Source organism: Zootermopsis nevadensis, unplaced genomic scaffold, assembly GCF_977971745.1.
Source record: "Zootermopsis nevadensis isolate Lab colony 2312 unplaced genomic scaffold, Znev_1.0 Znev_ptg000032l, whole genome shotgun sequence".
NCBI classification, from domain to species: domain Eukaryota; kingdom Metazoa; phylum Arthropoda; class Insecta; order Blattodea; family Termopsidae; genus Zootermopsis; species Zootermopsis nevadensis.
The window spans coordinates 2087399-2107059 of record NW_028259164.1 but is presented as its reverse complement, the minus strand read 5'-3'; the positions used below and the strand labels follow the sequence as shown (position 1 = coordinate 2107059).

At 38.1% G+C, this 19661-nt stretch overlaps 1 protein-coding gene across 3 annotated transcripts in view; it reads right to left on the bottom strand.

Moving 5' to 3' along the window:
- shg (DE-cadherin) overlaps nt 1–19661 on the bottom strand; it is a 406513-nt gene that overhangs the window by 227881 nt on the left and 158971 nt on the right. Inside the window, exon 2 of one of the 3 annotated variants that reach the window (XM_087359672.1) lies at nt 5726–5825. The exons of the other annotated variants lie outside the window; for them this stretch is intronic. The gene's annotated coding sequence lies outside the window, so the exon portion shown is untranslated. The remainder of the gene's footprint in view (nt 1–5725; nt 5826–19661) is intronic. 3 annotated transcript variants of the gene reach the window in all.

The following is a 19661-nucleotide window of genomic DNA, read 5'->3' as shown; positions in this document are numbered from 1 at the left end:
GAAGTATTTAGACAGAATTATTTGTTGTCATTTTTTTACTCCAGCGTGACGTGACTTTTGTAGGTGTTTACCGACGTTTCGGAGGAGAGTATAATCTCCATCTTTACGACCTTGAGAACCTTAGATTTCATGTTTTATTTCAGTGCTGCACAATTTAAAGTAGGCAAATATTCTGTCTTACTTGTAATGGAATATGACAAATATTCAATGGCTTCATCGCAATATATTCACCAATTACTTAGGCCAAAAATATGGCTGTCTTCTGGGATGCTGCACCGTTTAATCTCGTAGATATCAGCAGACGTTTCAGAGGCTTGGCAGTAAGAACCTCCGAAATGTTAGTTCATATCTACCAGACTATATGTCGCAACACTCACGAAGACGTCCATCTTCATATCTGTCGCCGTGAGAACCTGAAAACTCACATTATTTAGGCCAATATTTCAACTACATATTTTCGAGTGAACGAAACATGAGTCTATGTTACATTTACGTTTCTGTGTTCAGAATGCCTACCAAGATAATATTTAAGTGAAATCTAGTGGCCATCGCGAGCAAATCTGACCTTTGAGGCACACCCCTGTCCAGTTCCTCCGTGACAACTGCATTCCAGCGTTGGTCTTTGCTGGAAACATGAGGCACACGAGGACAGAGAAAGAAGACGGAGGGAGGCCTTTGGTATGCAGGAAAATAGAACCAAATCTTACATTGAATGAAAGTTTGTTTCTGTATACCTTACTTCCAATGATAAGAAAATGAAACATGTTTCAAGGATGAGTAGGACCATTGTGCTTGACGTCATAAGAAGAATGTGAGATTGGTCCATACGCAAGATTGCGGACGACAGCCAAGGTATCGTTGCCTATGAGACAAGGACCCGTAGGAATGTTGGCTATTAAATTATTCCAAAAGTTTCAGTTTCAGAGAAGGGGAGCCAGCCCTGAAGATCACGTATGATTCATATGTAATTTATGACTCGTAACACGGTCTATCAACTTGAGTGCCTCATACGTGTGAGATGAACGGTAATTATTTTCTGACACATAAAAGTCGTCTGGTAGCAGAGTGTTAACGTCAAACACCTCTTATACAAAATATTTATTCCCTTAAAATAAAATTTAATGTCATTCTCATTTTAGGTTTTACAAATAATCGTTATCAAAAATGGTATTACATCGAAATTCTATACGCATTTTTTGTTTCTACCATTCTAGATAATAGGGGTATCTTGTGTTCGCGCGTGTACTAGGAATGCTACCAACAAAGTAGCTTGCAAGTAGAAGGGGGAGAGATGTGATTTTCTAAAAGTAAAATACAAAACTTCTTGCTTGCACTGCACACTAAAGGAGAAATTTGGATCTTTATTCATTATAAAGTTATAAAAAAACTGTTTCTATGTGGACTTAATTTACGAAGCAAGGATTCTGAGCAAACGAATTTTTATTCTTATCTTTTAATTAAATGCATTTATATTAAGGTCTATAAATAAATTATTTCAGCCTTAATAAAGTTTCAATTAGATTGCAGAAAATGTTGAGTTATTGTAACAATAACAGTTAACCGTTTGACGCCAAAGTACCCAAGTAATATTTAACAACTGAGTCCGTACCGCAAAGAAAACAAAACACTTCACTATTAAAAATATTAATTAGTTAATGTTTAACAAATAACTGCTGCTTTCACTGACAATAATAAGACACCCACGAATAAGAACACAGAAGTTAGTAATTGCTAATGTAGGTCCTGGGGTCTCTGGTTCGATTCCCGGCGGTGCCCGAATTTATAACTTGTGTTGGGCAAGGCCGTGGTCTAGGCAACACGGAGGTTCCCTCCGTGGCATCCCAACAATTACTCCATTCACACACAGAAGAAGGCAATGGCAAACCACTTCTGGATCATCTGCCAAGAACGTATATGAACAGGTCCCAGTCCGAGAAAAGGATGGAAGGATCCTGTTCATATGGACCTGTCGTCACACAGAACACTAATAATAATAATAATAATAAATGTAGGTGGTACTACACTTCAATGAACAGGAGAAACAAGAAATTATATAGATTCTTATAGGTTACCTATAATGAACAAAATATGGAATTTTGAAAGAAGTGGATTGGTAAAACAGAAAGCATCTCACTGAAGAAGGCGAAGACAATGAGAAAACGATATATTTGTAATTATACCTTCGGGAAGAAGGTGTTTCGCCTCTATCCTTCCACCTTCGTGTCAATAACAGTGACGGAGGGCCTTCGGATAAACCAGCGAAGCAGAACATTCATCCCAAAAGACTTTAATTTTTAAAGAATCCATTTCAGGAAATGTTCATAAAAATGTATAATAATTCAATGGCACAAATGAATTTGTATACATTAGGCAAAATGATCTGCAGGTTTATAATTGTGTACGTGGTTTTATTTATCATCCGTTACACGGCACAATGCAGCGTTGTTTTTCAGTTCAGCAAATACATTACGGTACAAAAACGAGGCTCACTGCAACGTTGCAACAGAGTTGTTCGTTAACATATAACAGAACTCACGACAATAAACACATTTCGGCTACACAATACATCTGTTTACATGGCTTTTGTTCTGTTGCTATTAGCTATTTAATTTGCGACTGTTGGCAGCAATGTGTGCACAACATGTAATATAACACATAAAACAATCATAATACTGTAAATCCAACATGGAAATTGTGGTCCAAATTTCACCACAAGGCTATAAAATATGGACGAAATTTATTCTTGAATAAACAATTTTTAAACACATGATAATTCTTCCTTTTATGTGACAAACTATAAGATTATCCTTCAAAAATGAAGGTAAAAAATCAAGGGTATTAATTAAAAATACATTTTTATTGAAGATTATCAACGCATAAAAATTAAAATCAATAATTAAAGAATATAACACGATTTAAATTAATGAATAGAAACATCTGTTTTGCTGCATAGTAGACCGTAGATATGTAAATCACGAACCAATCAACACTTGATTATTACACAGATAGATAATTTGTGTCTGATATGAAGAGAGGTTTCAGAAGACTGTAAAAATTTCCCACTGGCGCACCTATTATATTAAAACCTCTAACTAAATTTCCCGTAGCAATAAAATATCTCGACTGTTATAACTTTTGCAAACAACCCCTGCATGTAACGTAATTCTGCTTCACTCATGGGCTACTCTTATTAATACACCACGTACCGTGAAGCGTCAGGAATTAGGTAGCGCTCCGTTGGTGCGGGATGTTCATATTGACAATTAAAGTTCACCGGCTATCACCGACGCACGCCTGGCGTAATACAATATCGAGAACAGTCCACTAGAACACGTTGCCGAAACATATTTCTAAGCCGCTTACAGTTTCCAAGCGCTCTGTAGCAAATGTCAGAAGTCGGTGTCAGGTTCTGACGTCTTTGTGATTCAATTCAGTACGTTACAGACCAGAGACGAAGCCTGGTAACTTAAGATCGAGTGTGATCGTACACCTCGTGGGGCGGTGATGGAAAATTTAAGAACTCGGAGCAAAACCCCGTACCCAATCGTTTAAAACAACCTTTCATGTCTGTACTATGGGTCTCTGATTCATTTGTACATGGAGAGACAGAATTCTACCTTATCGAATATTCTGCAGTGTTATTATTAAGATGAATATTGATTCTTAAACTCAGGTTTAAACTGTAATGACTTCCTAAATTATTTTAAAAAATTATATATACGGTTAAAAGAATAATAAAAATGTTATGCCTCTATTAACATGACATTGACTTGTAAGCTTAAAAAAAATTGAAAAGCATATTGAAAAATAACATTAAATTCTCAACAAGCTGAGAAAAAATTGATAATTAGAGCGTGGTTAATTCTTCTGAATCACACATGTCAGAATGTCTTAAGCCTAAAGTTAAGCGACTATTAGTTTCCTAGGATGGCCTCTGCCCCATGTAGTTCGTACATAGTTTTAACAGTTATAGCATTAATGTGTTAACCCTGTAAATTTAAAATCTTTTTACAACTTACACATCGCTATGTCGCATAGCGTGAGAAAGATTAGATCCGTGGTACAGATTTATACTATCGAAATATTATACAGCTGTGTTGACTGCAGAACGGTAAGCACTTAATCTCCAAGCAAATGAATGCATCAGTTTTAGTCGCCAATACATGAGGAATTACTCTGGACACAAGCTTTAGGCTTAGTCGCAAACTCCACCTCATCTTGATTCTATCAGCGTGCACACAGAATAATCCATCGGAAAACAGTCACACACGTGTGTGTGTGTGTGGGTGTAATGCATAGTGCCCAGATATTTATATTGATTATAACTTAAGGAATGTTCTATTTAAGTATTCACTTTGAGTGTCTTTTTTTGTGTTTAAACAGTCGGTACATATTCATGGCGATGCCCCAATTTTCCACTTATTTTGATATTTATCAGATCAAAATTTGCATTAAATAATAGAGGTAACACTGTTCTGGTAAATGCCTGCTAGTGATCAGAGTTTACGTAATTTTGTGGGATTAGCTAAATTAGAGTCTACTGACCGTATCATTGTTTGAAATATAATCATCTCTAAAACGCAGAAACTTTACAAAATAAAGGTAAGTCCCACACATACTGTAAATACAGTTATGTAAAATATTTTGGAGGGCTGATTACGTTAATTTATTCGTCTATTAGCACATAAATTGAATTTACATGTGTCATGCTAATTAGATCAAGTGGTCTGCGCTGATAATAGAAGGGATATTTCAAAACAATGTCACGGAAAAATGCGATTTCATTGCTAATCTCTACTATGGTGTTATGTTATGAGGAGTCAGGGCTTCCGCTGACCATCGCCGTTATCCAGTTGGCGTCTTGCTAAAAAATTTCTACCGAATTCCGTCCAAAGGCTCTTCGTTTCAACTACAGAACATTCGCTTAGTACAACTTTTTACTCAGAAGCTCCCAGGTTCCAACTTCAGTCTGGAGATCCCAAGTTTTTCTGGACTTCCCGCGGTTTATTCACTAAAAGTCCGGGATATTACGTGAAATTAGACCACGACCACTTCCTTTCACATCTCTTACATATAATTATTAATTTTTCTATCGACACCGTCGTCAAACAAGTTAAGGTTGTCACTAAAATTTCGGGTAATGCTCAAAGTGTCCATTATAGGGCCTATAATAACCCAAAACCGGTCCCTATCCTTAGGTCGATGAATCCAATCCACACCTTCCCATCCTGTTTTCAAAAGATCCATCTCAATTTTATGCCCCAGGTCTTACGACCCTCCAGATTTCCCAACCAAAATCTTGTATGCCTTTTTATCTACATAGGAGACGAGTAGATACAAAAACAGGATTCTGATCTGACTTAAACTTTCTTGTAAAACCTAATTTTGATTTTTTGAAGTGTTTCCCAAATATATGAACTTTGCCACGTTACGGAAGGATTTATTAAAAATCTTATTATTATGACTGTCCTACATTCTGCTTCGTACGCAGTAGCAAGCAAGTGAACAAAAATTAAAAACGACTTCCATTATGCAGAATAACTCCAACGTGCCTGTCTGCTGTTAATGAAACCCTGCCATAAGTTATCGTTCATTTCACCGGAGCGAAATCCGTCCCTTACAAATGGGGATCAATTTTTTTTCCCCTCTTAATACAGACACGCGAGCGACGTGTTTCACTGCAAACTAGACTGGCATCAGATCCGATTTGCAAGGTGTCACTCACCTCATCAGTCTCACTTGATGGGGCGGTATCAAATTAGCACCAACTGACAGACGACTCATCCAGGGTAATCACTGGGCGAGCGCCCAAGCGGGATCACGGCCTGTTGGATAATGAACACAGATTAGGTGACAAGGCTAAGAGCTGCTTTGGGAGAGGAAGTCTTCCTCTCTATCTCTTTTCCAGGCCTTTCTCCCTCTCTCGACTTGTTAGGGTTAATTGTGATAAAATGATACGGAATGTGTTGCATGATTTCAGCTGCAACTTGGAATTACAGGCAGAAGCGACGGCTTATTCAGCCCCAGATTTAATTTATTTAACCCCTAGGAGTCCAGTGGTAAGTGTATGTACCACCTGCTTTAATGTGTTTCTATAATTCTCGCTGTAAACAGCGTTAACCAGTTGATCTTCGTAATGGTGAAGTGTGGTGTTTTCTTAGCGGTACGGACTAGATTCTTAAATATTATTCAGACGAATTCTCGACACAGGTTTTCCTTGGTTTTCCTCTGTCTTCAAGCAAATGCTGAGATGGTTCCCAAGTTCCAAGTTGCCACTGCAAGCTTCTCATGCAGCCCTCCCGATTTAAATTAATCAAAATTTACCACCCCTTAACGCCGTCAAAATTTACCCCCCCTCCCCTCAATAGGAACTTCTAAATTATGTACTAAACTTCCAAATTAATAGTCTCAGCTTTCGCTAATACAAAATTTCAAAATTCCGTCTTTTATGCCAATCATCACACAAACGCCTTCACTCTTACTTTATCCTTAACAGAAGGACGAGCGGGCATTGCCTGGGGACCTTCTAGCTATAAGATGCTCTTTCTCCCCCCCAGATATCGAAGTGTCTCTCACTTCTCCCCCACCAATTTCCTCTCTCTCTCTCTCTCTCTCTCTCTGATTTTCGCTGTAAACAGCGATTATTTCCTTAAACAGCGTTGTTTGTACCGTGTTCCTATCCAATGGTCACTGAATTTTTTTTCATCACCATTTTTAACCTCGTGGTAGCACCCCCCCCCCCCCCCCCGCTTCATGACTGCGTGTCCGGTTTAAAACCACTGATGTTGCACTGCTAGGTATTTGTGAGGACCTCTTATTCCCCTTTCACACATGCAGTAACCACCCGGAAAATGGCAACTGAAATGTTTGTCGAAACTCCGGTATACCCTCAAAAAAAAACGATGCAGATGATCCTCGAAAGCCAAAGTCATACGAGATAAAATCGGACCACGAAAATCTAACGCAATGAATTTAGGTACTTAAACAAAATATTGGCGAACAGGGGTTCGGATACCAGACCTTTGGATCTTGACTGCTGAAAATGTTACATGCAAATTACCGCCAGTCACAGACTTCTGCTGCTGAATATCGGAATTAGTAACAACGAGTCTGAATAGGTTGAGGAATGCGGACGTTAAGTTAATTTCAAACATTTAGCCTCCCTGTTCATCAGGTCTATTGTTTAACCTATGCTGCTGACTAGTCGCTACCACAGCCGCCATCGCTAGGATATAAAGTGCGTGTTCAACATGAATTGAAGCAAAGCAATTAGCATATTCACCGGCATCGAATGGTATCCATATCGATAGATTGGATGCCACACACAACGTTCCTTCCAGTGTTGACGACAATAAACTCTTGATGAGGTCCTATTGAAACGCTGTGAATAGTCATGACTGTGAATGTCGCTGGGGCAAGGACAATGTTGTGTGAACAGAGAGGCATTCAAATGCCAGCCGCGGGCGAGATACAACATCGGCATCAATAACACAAACTTATGCATAAAGTAAACACTTGTGTTTGTGGTGAACGTATTTTGTAATTCCAACCGAAGAACGGATGTGTACGAACACAGGACTTAACCGAACGTAGAGCGGTTACCACACCTCCCAATCGGAAGGTCCCCGTTTGAAATCTCGGCTCAGAAAAACACACTCCTGTGACTGGCATTATGTTCCTCGACAGTCGCTGAAGGAGAAATTCCAAGATAGTATCTTTAATTCGTCCATTATCACTTCCTTCCACATCCATTACAAATCATTATTCACTAATCAATCATTCGATGAGTATTGATTGAATATGTCGAGAAGCGAACTCAAGACTTTCGGTCTGTAACTAGCGACTGACTCAACCCTGTTCATTTACAAGAAAGCAATGAACTGGATTAGATTATTTTATTCGATTTTATTCCTTTGATGTACGTCCCCCGAGTACGGCCAAAATTACAACTAATCAAGCGAGAGCTTTTTATTACATTTTTTATTCGCCTTGACATTTTAAAATATCACTTAGATTCCTTACAGATTAACACCATACAATTTTAAAGCCACAGAATTTATATAAATAAATTCCCGAAACAGCATCGTGGTGAAGATCGTTAATTTCTATATAATTTTTATATAATAATGAGTTTGCCTGTACCTACAGACAGGTCCAACCATACGCTGATTGAAATCGAACCCGGGACTCCCGGCACTGTGCCCGGGTCACAGAATAAAGGAGCTGGGTGGGGCAGAGATCGGACTGCTCCTGTTTAATGACGCGCGTCATTACAGGATAACCGTAGCGTCCAGTATCTGCCCCCTGATACAGACATGTACAGTACCTACTTTACTAAATTAAAATTACGGTTTCAGTGTAAGAACAGAGCAGCGGTACAGCCTGATACAAGACTCGGGCATTAGGAAAATCTGCAAAGACAAGTTCTGATTGATCAAATGTGTTTAAGATTCACGTTAAATTTCTTACCTGTTCATGACATGACTAATTTATTGCAATTTGACAAGATATATGCTATTAAAATTAAATTATTTGGTATTCCGTCAAATCACAATGTATTTAAAATAAGATAATTAAAATAATTAAAATATCATTCTTTGTTCCATATCGAATAATCGATTTACAGTTGGAACAGTTACAATATGTTTCGGTTTTATTAAACCATCATCAGGTGTAAAATTATATTAAATTTAAAACTCAATTACATTTTTTACAATTTTTTCGTGGTGTAGTTTTGGAGGTCGTGTGCAGATATTTTCATATAATGGATCAACTTTATTGTTTGAAGTGATGCTTTTGATGTTTACATCGGTCAGAGATGAAATAGTAGAAAACACAGTTGTGTCTGGAGGTGATTCAGAAGTATTACCGTATCCGAGCAAGGTTTAATATTTTAATTATCTTATTTTAAATACATTGTGATTTGACGGAATACCAAATAATTTAATTTTAATTCAATAAATCACAATATGACGCAACTACACTATTTTAAGATATATGCTATTTATTTTTAATACGCCATATCTCAAATGAAAAATAAAGTTCATTTTGTGTAATGGCATTCACTTTGCCAGCGTAGTGGCTGACTACAAGCTGGAAAAACAGGGATTGGCTTTCCTGCGTTAACACGTCCAGACAGGCTCTGGGGCCCCGAAGAAATTAATTAACGCTCTCCAAGCATCAAGAGTCCTTCACTTTTCCACACGCCTTCACGTCTTCATGATGTGGTACTGAAGAACAGTTAGAGCTAATAAACTTTCCTTTCATAAGATTATCTACCACCGAAATAATTCAGCACTTTGCCCACACAGTGTGTTTGTGTGTTTCGTAAGATTCTCAGAATAAACAGCGATTATTTCCTTAAACAGGGTTAACCAGTTGATATTTTTAATGGTGAAGTGTAGTGTTTTCTTTGCGGTACGGACAGAGTTCTTTAAATATTATTTAGACGAAATTCAGCTTCAAAGGGCTAATACATGATGGTTGTAGCAGGAAGTGACTGATTTCTAATGGTACAGTAACTTTTATAGTAACACGACTTATACTTTTTCCTTTTCCAGTAAGCTCGGTTTTTCGGTACTTAATTTGGTATTTTCGTGAGACTTGCGATGAAATGTAATGCAATTTAGCATTTCGAAAATGTCTGAAGAGGAATTCAAGCTTCTAAGTTTTCAGACAGATTAATCTAAAGGAAAAAAAAATGCTTTCATTTTAACTCAGGCAACAACGTAAAAAATCTCTGTCCCTTAATAACTCACGCATTGCTATCAAAGTAACTGTAGTATGAGAGTTGGCGGGGCGTGTATAACTATTTTGTATTTAACTAAAACTTTCGAGTGCTTTGATTAAAATAATGAGCAAACAAGCTACATTATAATTTCAGACAGAAAATAATGTTTGTTTTAAATTGTCCATGTTATATTATCGTAAACAACAGGTATATAATTTAGAACAAAAAGTCATATTTTATTGTATAATTAAATATTTCACAGTTAATGGATATTTAGTAAAGTTGCTTACAACATCCTACAGTTCAGTGGCACGTGATAATATTTTATATCCAACAAGGACACACTTCTGTGCAAGCAAAAGTAACTTTGTTTCCGCACGCAAGACAAATTAAAGCCTCGCCCAGCTAAAAGTATCTCATGAGACTCTTAGTATCTTAGACAAGATATCTCACAAGATTGTAACACATCCCAGACAAAATAACTAGAAATGATAAGTTGTAAAGAAACACCTCGCCTTTTATGCATTTTCGCATTCACAAGAGCCCGCCACCTGTCCCTATTCCGAAACAGGTGACTATAGGCCGCACCATCACAACACGTTTATTCAAAATTCATTTTAATATTATCCTCTCATATGTATATCTCTTGTAAGTCAACAGTGTTAGATCAGGCGTTTCGTTTAATCTTTGAATGACAAATATTTCCGATACTTCAGAATTACATGTAAATAATTTGAGTAATCATTGAAATTACAGCATTTAATAAACTTGCTTATTACAACCGATGGTACAGTACACCTTTGTTCTAACGTTTCCTAAATGACGTTTGAACATGAGTTGAAAACACATGCATACTATTTTGCTGTAATTATATCTGAAATGTCAGAGACAGCATTATGAAACTGCCAACAGCAAACTCGAATAAAACTCACTTTCTTTTTTTACAATCAGAAAATCGAAACATTACACGTGCTACTAATTATATTGTTCATTTGCGCATGACGTATAATTTGAATTAAATATACGAAACATTACGAAAACAGAAGTTGCAGCCTCACGTGTTCATTACGTGGACGGATTCGCTAGACCTTTCATTATTCCTTGCGAAAGATTTTTGAGTACAGGACGAGGCAGATCTAACAGGGTGGTACAACACTAGATGTTACTGTACGTTGCTAATTAATTATCTTTGTTTAGTTGTTACGGGTAATTAGAGGCTTATGAGAAAATAATGAATGGTTTTACCGCCCAGGGCATGGGGTCACGGCGCGACCTGGTCTACTGTGTATTGCTGGCAACAGCGGATTTTAAATTCACTTCACTGCTCGTCCGACCTCAGACCGTTCGTTGTTTTTAAACTCATTTATTCTGTAACCCTTCTACAGTGGCTCAACGAAAGAACATAATTCATTTAAAAGGATTAATTTATCTGGTGGCGTTGGATTTGAGTGGGGTTAATGACAGACTACAGAACCAGATTTAGACGTCAGACCACAGCGTCTCTTTAAATAAAAATGTATTAAAATACAACAAACAACGATATTCAAAATACGTGACGCCGAACTAAGTACACGTGGATATCCTAGGACCTTCCAAGGCATCAACATTTGTCAACATAGAAGGATTTGAGGTCTTTTTACGGCGCTGAACCTCAAGATGGCTGTCTTCTGGGACGCAGCGCCGTGTAGTCTGGTAGAAGAGGCAGCAGGGACCTGTGAAACGTTGATAAACTTCTACCATACTACACGGCGCTACAACCAAGAAGACAACCCATATCTGTCCACACGTGGCAGTCTCTACAAAGGGCTGATCGCCTAGAGTCCAAAACTAGGACTGAAGATAAACCTAATAAAACTGAAGTTAATGAGTAATACCAATACAAATATTAATAAAAGGGAAAAATGAATTTCCATTCTAGAGCGTGGTAATCAGGTGCATCAATTTATTAAAAAGTTAATCTAGCTTCGCTCCAGATGAAGCAACCTCCAGGGACAAGTCTTAAGGAAAATTCTTAACGAAATTTAATAAATAATAATTTCGAACATTTCTTGCACTGTGGATGGTTTAGCAACAACAGATTTGTTCGACTATTTTAAATATAAATAAATATCAAAGACGGTGAGGTTTAAAGAAGTGATCATAGCGCATTTTAAAAGCGCGAGGTATTCCACTGGAGTACCCACTTCTTCCCTTATTACCATTGGGCCTTTGAAGGCATCATTGAGACAGAACGTTCACGGAATGGGGGTTGGGATTCGGCTAGTGTCTTTATTCTTTGACGTGGATTAATTCAAAGTAAATTCTAGTCACGAAATCATAAGTAGGTTTCTTTGGCGTGGGGTGTGAGGGTCCTAACTTCCCTCCCACTGAATGCGAAGACCTCTCGTTTCTGAGACGGGCAACATTCATCAAGACATCCCCCATAAAAAGCCATCAATCTTTATTTCATGTCGTTTTTTCAAACCAGCGCAACAAACGAAAAGCAAAGTTTAATCCTCGCCACAATAATTTAAAAAAAAAATCACAACGGAAGCAATAAATGAGAAAAATTCTTATCGGTCTTTTGAATACTCATTTGAATATGCATTAAATTTTATATATAGTGTGGTAGAAATTTATGCGCCGAGATTTCTGGTCAGGTAGTTCACCTCTGGAGCCACGGTGGTCTAGCGGTTAGAACGCTGGCCTTGTAATCCTGGGGTCTCGGCTTCGATTCCCGGCGGTGCCCGAATTTATATCTTGTGTTGGGCAAGGCCGTGGTCTAGGCAACACGGAGTTTTCCTCCGTGGCATCCCAACAATTACTCCATTCACACACAGAAGAAGGCAATGGCAAACCACTTCTGGATCATCTGCCAAGAACGTATATGAACAGGTCCCAGTCCGAGAAAAGGATGGAAGGATCCTGTTCATATGGACCTGTCGTCAGACAGAACACTAAATAAAAAAATAAGTTCACCTCTAACGTAGCATAATGTTGAGAAAGTTAGCACAGCGTTACTATTTTTGATTTATGTTCTGGACGGATTCTGATCTCCACTGGGGAGATGGCAGCCTGACAGATTTCTTTTTGCCGATTTTACTCAATTCTCGAAGCCCAATTAATGATCGTGTTCAAAAGAGTTCGCTATTGGACCCTGTCCTAAATTATTAACTCAGAATTAGAATTCTGATGCTGCATTGTTTATTGTAAATCGGATGAAGAACTTATAAAGTGGCATGAAAATCTTGTTCTGTAAGCAGTACAGGACAGCATGTATTTGGAAAGTCGAATAAACCTTTGTAGCTGAAATCCAACTAAATATTTACGAATTCAGTCCGTACCGCGAAGAAAACACAACACTTCACCATTACAAAGATCAACTGGTTAACCCTTTGAAGAGAGAGAGAGAGAGAGAAAGAGGAAATTGGTGGGGGAGAAGTGAGAGACACTTCGATATCTGGGGGGGAGAAAGAGAATCTTATAGCTAGAAGGTCCCCAGGCAATGCCCGCTCGTCCTTCTGTTAAGGATAAAGTAAGAGTGAAGGCGTTAGTGTGATGATTGGCATAAAAGACGGAATTTTGAAATTTTGTATTAGAGAAAGCTGAGACTATTAATTTGGAAGTTTAATACATAATTTAGAAGTTCCTACTGAGGGGAGGGGGGTAAATTTTGACGGCGTTAAGGGGTGGTAAATTTTGATTAAATTAAATCGGGAGGGCTGCATGAGAAGCTTGCAGTGGCAACTTGGAACTTGGGAACCATCTCAGCATTTGCTTGAAGACAGAGGAAAACCAAGGAAAACCTTTGAAGCTCGTCTATATAATATTTACGAATTCAGGTCGTACCGCGAAGAAAACACAACTCTTCACCATTACAAAGATCAACTGATTAACGCTGTTTAAGTAAATAATCTCTGTTTACTTTGAGAATCCAATGAATCAGATAAATACACCCTGCAAGAAATACTTAGTTACCTAGTGTTAAAGCAGGTGGTAATTATAGCTACCATTGTGATTTGACATGTTAAAAAAGTTCCAGAGTTACATACACTACTGTAACATAAGCAAGCATCTGAGCTGTCCAACGACGACTGAAGATCGAAGTGGGTGTAAAGAATGACCTATAAAGTGGATTGACAAATTGGATCTGTCTAGACGTTCCAACGATAGAAATAACGAAACACAATAGCTAATATTGAATAAGCACATTCAAGCAGACAGCATTCAGAATTTAAAGTCGAGGAGTTATTTATTGCTTAAGAATAAGAGTTACTTACACCGCGTTCCCTCATTGAAATAGTGACCCTGTTCTTTGACATCATACATATTCGAAATCTAAAAGATAGAATCTCGACATTTGCTACCAGGTTGGGAACGATAGATTACTGGGCGGGGGGGGGGGGGGGGGGGTTGTATTTTAAGTTCAGGCATTTTAGAATCAGTGGCCAAGTATCGATTATGGAAATGTTGGGGTTCGCCAGATAAAACATAAAAAATTATCAGTTAGAAATTATATCTAGGAAGCCAAGTTAAAGTAAGTTCATTTTGTTATAAATAATTACTATAATTTATTATAAAAATGATGGTCTAATGTAAATCGAATATTTCGATAAAGAACATCATTTAATATTTTAAATATTTTAAATGTTATCTATTGTAATATTTTAATATTTAATAAGAATTTATTGTGATTAGACGGACAAGATTTAATATATATAAAGAAGTTTTTTTTTAAAAAAAAAATAATCACGTAGTATACACGCCGGGAACATAGCAATTAGTTCAGTCTGTTTAACCTCCTGACTTCCTAAATAATGGATTAGTGGTCACAAGATTAGGTGATTCAACCAAGTTCACCCACTTTCCCGAATGGCTTCATGCTTAAATTCTTGTGATGTAAATTTAAAAGTGTTTCTTTTTTTACAAACTCACATCTGTTACAGTTTGTCTCTTGCTTTTAATAATCGAAGTTTGTGCGCTGATATCGAAAATCCATCTAGAAAGTCCTGGGCTATTATAACGTCTTCGAAGGGCGGCTGATTCGAAAAAAAAAATTGCATAGGAAATCTAAATCAGCAAATTATTCGTAAGGCGTATACGTTATTCAAAGAATCTACTGAGCAAACAGAGTGTTATTGTAATATAAATTAACACAAAACACGAAACAAGGTAATGGACGCTTATGGTGTACATCACGAGACTTGAATAAAAATTATGTCCCAGTTGTAGCTCAAAATCATCACGATAAATATTCACTGTATCTTCTAATCTTCTCGAAAACTAAAGATTGACTGAAAAGCCTTTTTTAAGTGGGTGCAGTAGTCGGGTATAATGTGTGCGTTCCACGTCCGTTACAAGGAAGTATGTACTGTCCACACAAAAAATCCCAGCGGCAGTACTTTGGTTAGATGTTTCACCTCTAACCGTAGGTAGATGACACGAAAACAGAATTATTGGCTAGTGACGTAGGTTCCGATTACCTTACCTTGAGACATTACATTTCATAGCCTGAATGAAGGTGGTGCAGTGGGCATAACGTAAATTAATATCAACGCATATTTTTACCTAGGCAGATAATAATAACAATAATAATTCTAAACGCAGAGAAATGTGTTTTATTTATTAAAATAATAAAATGCCACAGCAAATATGTCAGAGGTAATGACGAAATACGCAATAATTTGGTGGTAAAAATACCCTATCGATCTGTTTACAAATAAAAATGTATCCAAAAATTGATGTGAGAAGTCACGAAAAACGTTCATACGCGCTGAACCAGTCTGAAGTCTGATGTTGGTGTTCCTGAGGCGTATAAATTTCATGTGACCTTGAAACAAATAATTTAGTTTCGGCTACTGAAATCAGACTTCCTGCGGTTGAACCTTCTTCAGTTAGAAGATATAGGTTACCGCTTCAGAAGATGAATGTCCCTGTTCAAAACACGTCCTGAATTAACATTAATGAAATACGTCCGAAGCGTCTCATCAGATGAATAAAGCTTGTCAACTTGTCTCTGGATTTCAATAAGAAGGTAAATTTCATAAATGGTCGTCTAAAGATGCCAGGTGTTAAGCCACCGTTAATCACGAATCAATTGGGAATCGAAATCAAGATTTGAAAGGCGTTCTTCATAACAAATACATACGAATCGATCGGTAGAAGAATGGCTCAAGTCCACTACCTGTGCCAACACACCCCTTTCTGGGAAGGTGGAAGGCCTCGCACTACAACGACCTTAAAACCGCCAAAAATAAGATGTAAAATATGAATGAGTCGAAACGATTCAAATAAATGTCCATCGGATGAAGAAATGTTTAACTAATGCAAAGTCTGCAAAATACTATGTCACGTTTATATAAACATCATGTAATAAATAAATAAATACTTTTATCTCAAATATAAAGCTCTTTGTCATTATTTATGATTATTTAGAGACCTCTCGTACACCACAGCAGAAAATGGGCCCCCCCTGTAGTAATGGTAAAATTTAAAAAAAAATAATATAAAATTTCAGCTTCAAAGGGTTGGGGTTTATTGCGTAGGAATCGGACAGACATTTCGAATCTATCCGCGTGTTACCTCGAAGCATGCAAGCGGCCGTTTGCTCAAATCTGATCTAAATCATTCACGGCGATAAGAGGAATACCTTGTACCAAGCGCGGTCGCGAATTCTATTGCTGTAAGATTGCAAACAGCCTGCGTCCTCCCCTTCCCGATCCGTAGAGACAGCTGGAGTGGAACGTAACGAGACGAGACGTGGTAATGAACGTCCACTGCGTCTCGCCGTGCGTATTAATTTTAATTGTTCTATTTTCGAAGTTCACACGACCTCCAAAACGACACTTAAATGAAGATGGCTGTCTTCTGGGTTGTAAGGTAGAATTTTATCAACATTTCAGAGGTCCTTGCTACCTCAATTATCAAGGTGATGACAGCTTTGTAGCGCTGAAAAGTCGGTGAACGTCTACCAGACAACACGGCGAAACAACCCAGAAGACAGTTATCTTCATATTCGCTGCCAGAGACTCTAAAACGTCTCTATTTTTGCTATTATTACCTGTGTCTAAAATATTATACTAACAAAAATGTCTTACACTTCCCTTGAAAGGAAGTTTAAACCAAGAGGTCAGCACTCGCATCTCGTGTTCAGGAGATCCGGCTTTCAATCCTGGCTCCTGAAGACGTCTAACCTGAGATTTGTCGCTGTTTTATTTAGAACATCTACGCAAATGGAGGGAAGTTCTTTAAATTATGCCACAACCACGCACGACCAATTAAATTTATTGTTCATTAATAATCTCGCCATTCAGTGGCGTATAATCTGAGTTACAGCGCCATTACGTAAGCCAAAAATAAAACATACGTAAACTCTATTGGATTATCTATCTTCAGACTTACTCATGTAATTCATGAATTCTCTCTGTTGTCTTTCTGTCTTGTTCCTGCTATTGAAAGAGGGAGGTACAGTCTGTCTGTGTGTCCTATCAAAACACGTTTATGCTAGAGTGGCACAGACATCCGTTGTTCCGAGCAAAGGAGATTTAGAGGCAGTGACTGGAGCACGTCTCAAATTCATCTCATGTTCTGCTGCAGGGTTCGCAGGCAAAGGAAATCGCAAGTGAAAAGAAAACGGAAGATCACCAACGAACGTGTCCAGGTCCGCGTTGCTTTGCCAAAAGAACTGATTTGAAATAAAAAGTGCAGCAGTAGACTTCAGGAGTCATCAAGACTGCCTTTACTTTAAAACGAAGCTCATTCACCGACACACACACGCAATTAACCACAAAAATGTAACTAACTAGATGGCTTATCGAACCCGAAGGTTCATCACCGAATTAACCAAAGCCCTCCACCGGACCCTGTCCTGGGCCAAAAAAATCCAGTCGCCTCCAACTCCTATCTCCCGTAGATCCCGCCTGAGATTATCCTCCCATCAACGTCGTGGTCTCCCCGGAGGCCTCTTCCCCTCAGGCTTCCCAAATAGTGGACCCAACCAACTAGATGGCTTAGGGAAACCGAAGGTTCATCACCGAATTAACCAAAGCCCTCCACCGGACCCTGTCCTGGGCCAACAAAATCCAGTCTCCTTCAACTCCTATCTCCCATAGATCTCGCCTGAGATTATCCTCCCATCTACGTCTAGGTCTCCCCAGAGGTCTCTTCCCCTCAGGCTTCCCAAATAGTTGACCCAACCAACCAGATGGCTTATGAAACCCGAAGGTTCATCACCGAATTAACCAAAGCCCTCCACCGGACCCTGTCCTGGGCCAACAAAATCCAGTCTCCTTCAACTCCTATCTCCCATAGATCCCGCCTGACATTATCCTCCCATCTACGTCTAGGTCTCCCCAGCGGTCTTTTCCCCTCAGGCTTCCCGACCAGTACTCGGTGCACACCTCTTGCCCCATCCATGCGTGCTAATGCCCAGCCCATCTCATTCTTCTCGACTTAATCACCCTGACAATACTGGGGGAGAATTATACATTTTTAAGTTCGTCATTATGAGGTTTTCTCCAGACCCCATCGTCTTCTCTCCTAGGCCCAAACATCCTTAAGTTACATATTTCTTTATGTACGATTAGAGGGTCTTATGGCGGCGAATATAAAGATGGTTGTCTTCTGAATTATCGCGCCGTGTTATCTTTCAGGTGACACAAACCATTAGAGAACAATACACATAGCTTACTTACAGTTTCCAATATTCTAATAAATCATGGGATGTGTTTGTTTACAAGCGACGTTCGTCCTCGTGACGAGATTGATGTGGGTCTCAATGCAAGAACATGGTCCACCAGACCTCGCTTGATGGATGGCCCTCGATAGTGTTACATCAAGTTTTTTGACGTCTGGTTAATGGCGATGATGTATTGACAATTGATATGAAATATTAAACCAATGATTGAGCGTTTTAAGTTTATGTATATTTCCATGCTATACTATTTTCTTCCTGAGTTCTATTTTCATAATAGACTTTCAGGTACTTTACTTAGCCATTCTAATAAAAAAATTGGAAAAAAAGTTATATTTTTGCTGGTCACATTACGAGTTCACTCATCTGACTCTGTCTTTGAGTCCGACAGTTTTTTGTCCTAGGATTTTAGATGTCCTAGGGTCTACGATCTACTCATTTCGACTTCCCTCACGTTCAAGATATTGGATAAATATCAGACTTGAGATTCTGCTCTTAACGCATTGCTGCTTTAGTGAATTAGAAAGTTTTCTAACATAACTCCAACTCACGCCTTCAGTTAATAAAGAAAATAAGACAGTTTATATAAAACACTGAATATGGAGTTTCATAAAAGACTTACTATTGAGATAATTAACAGTATTTAACAACGTATTAACATGAAATGTTAATAACACTCTTTTCAGAAGAGAGCTTTACCATTTTAAATTTATAATAAACAGGAAACAAGGTAAGAAATGTAATCACAGACTAAAGCACTTTTGCATTTCAAACAGGAATTAATATTTCCACCTTGTGTAAATTTTACTATATTAAGACCTGTAGCTTAACTGTAGGAGTCATAATAACGCCATTATTACGTAATCCTATTATGTTTGCATACTTAAAATATTACATTCAGGTGTTAAAACCCTTAATCTTTCAATTAAGTTACCAGGCTCTTTACAATCGTGCATGTTTTTAAAAACATTTTCGTAGTACATAACAGTCCAGGAATATTACAGTGTCCACAAACTTATAAAATTACAGGTAATTTTGGTTACTCTGGAATGCATAAAAAAATACGATATGCTTTGAGATTTTAGGTTTTCGAGGAGATAGAAATTATAAATTGTATCTCGTAGACTGACGGAGGGGGTAAGAAGCAGGAATGTGTTTAAATTACAGAACGAGGATCTTTATAATTTATATTCACTGCCAAATATTAACAGGGTAATCAAATCGAGAAGGAATAGATGGGCTGGGCGCATAGCGCGCATG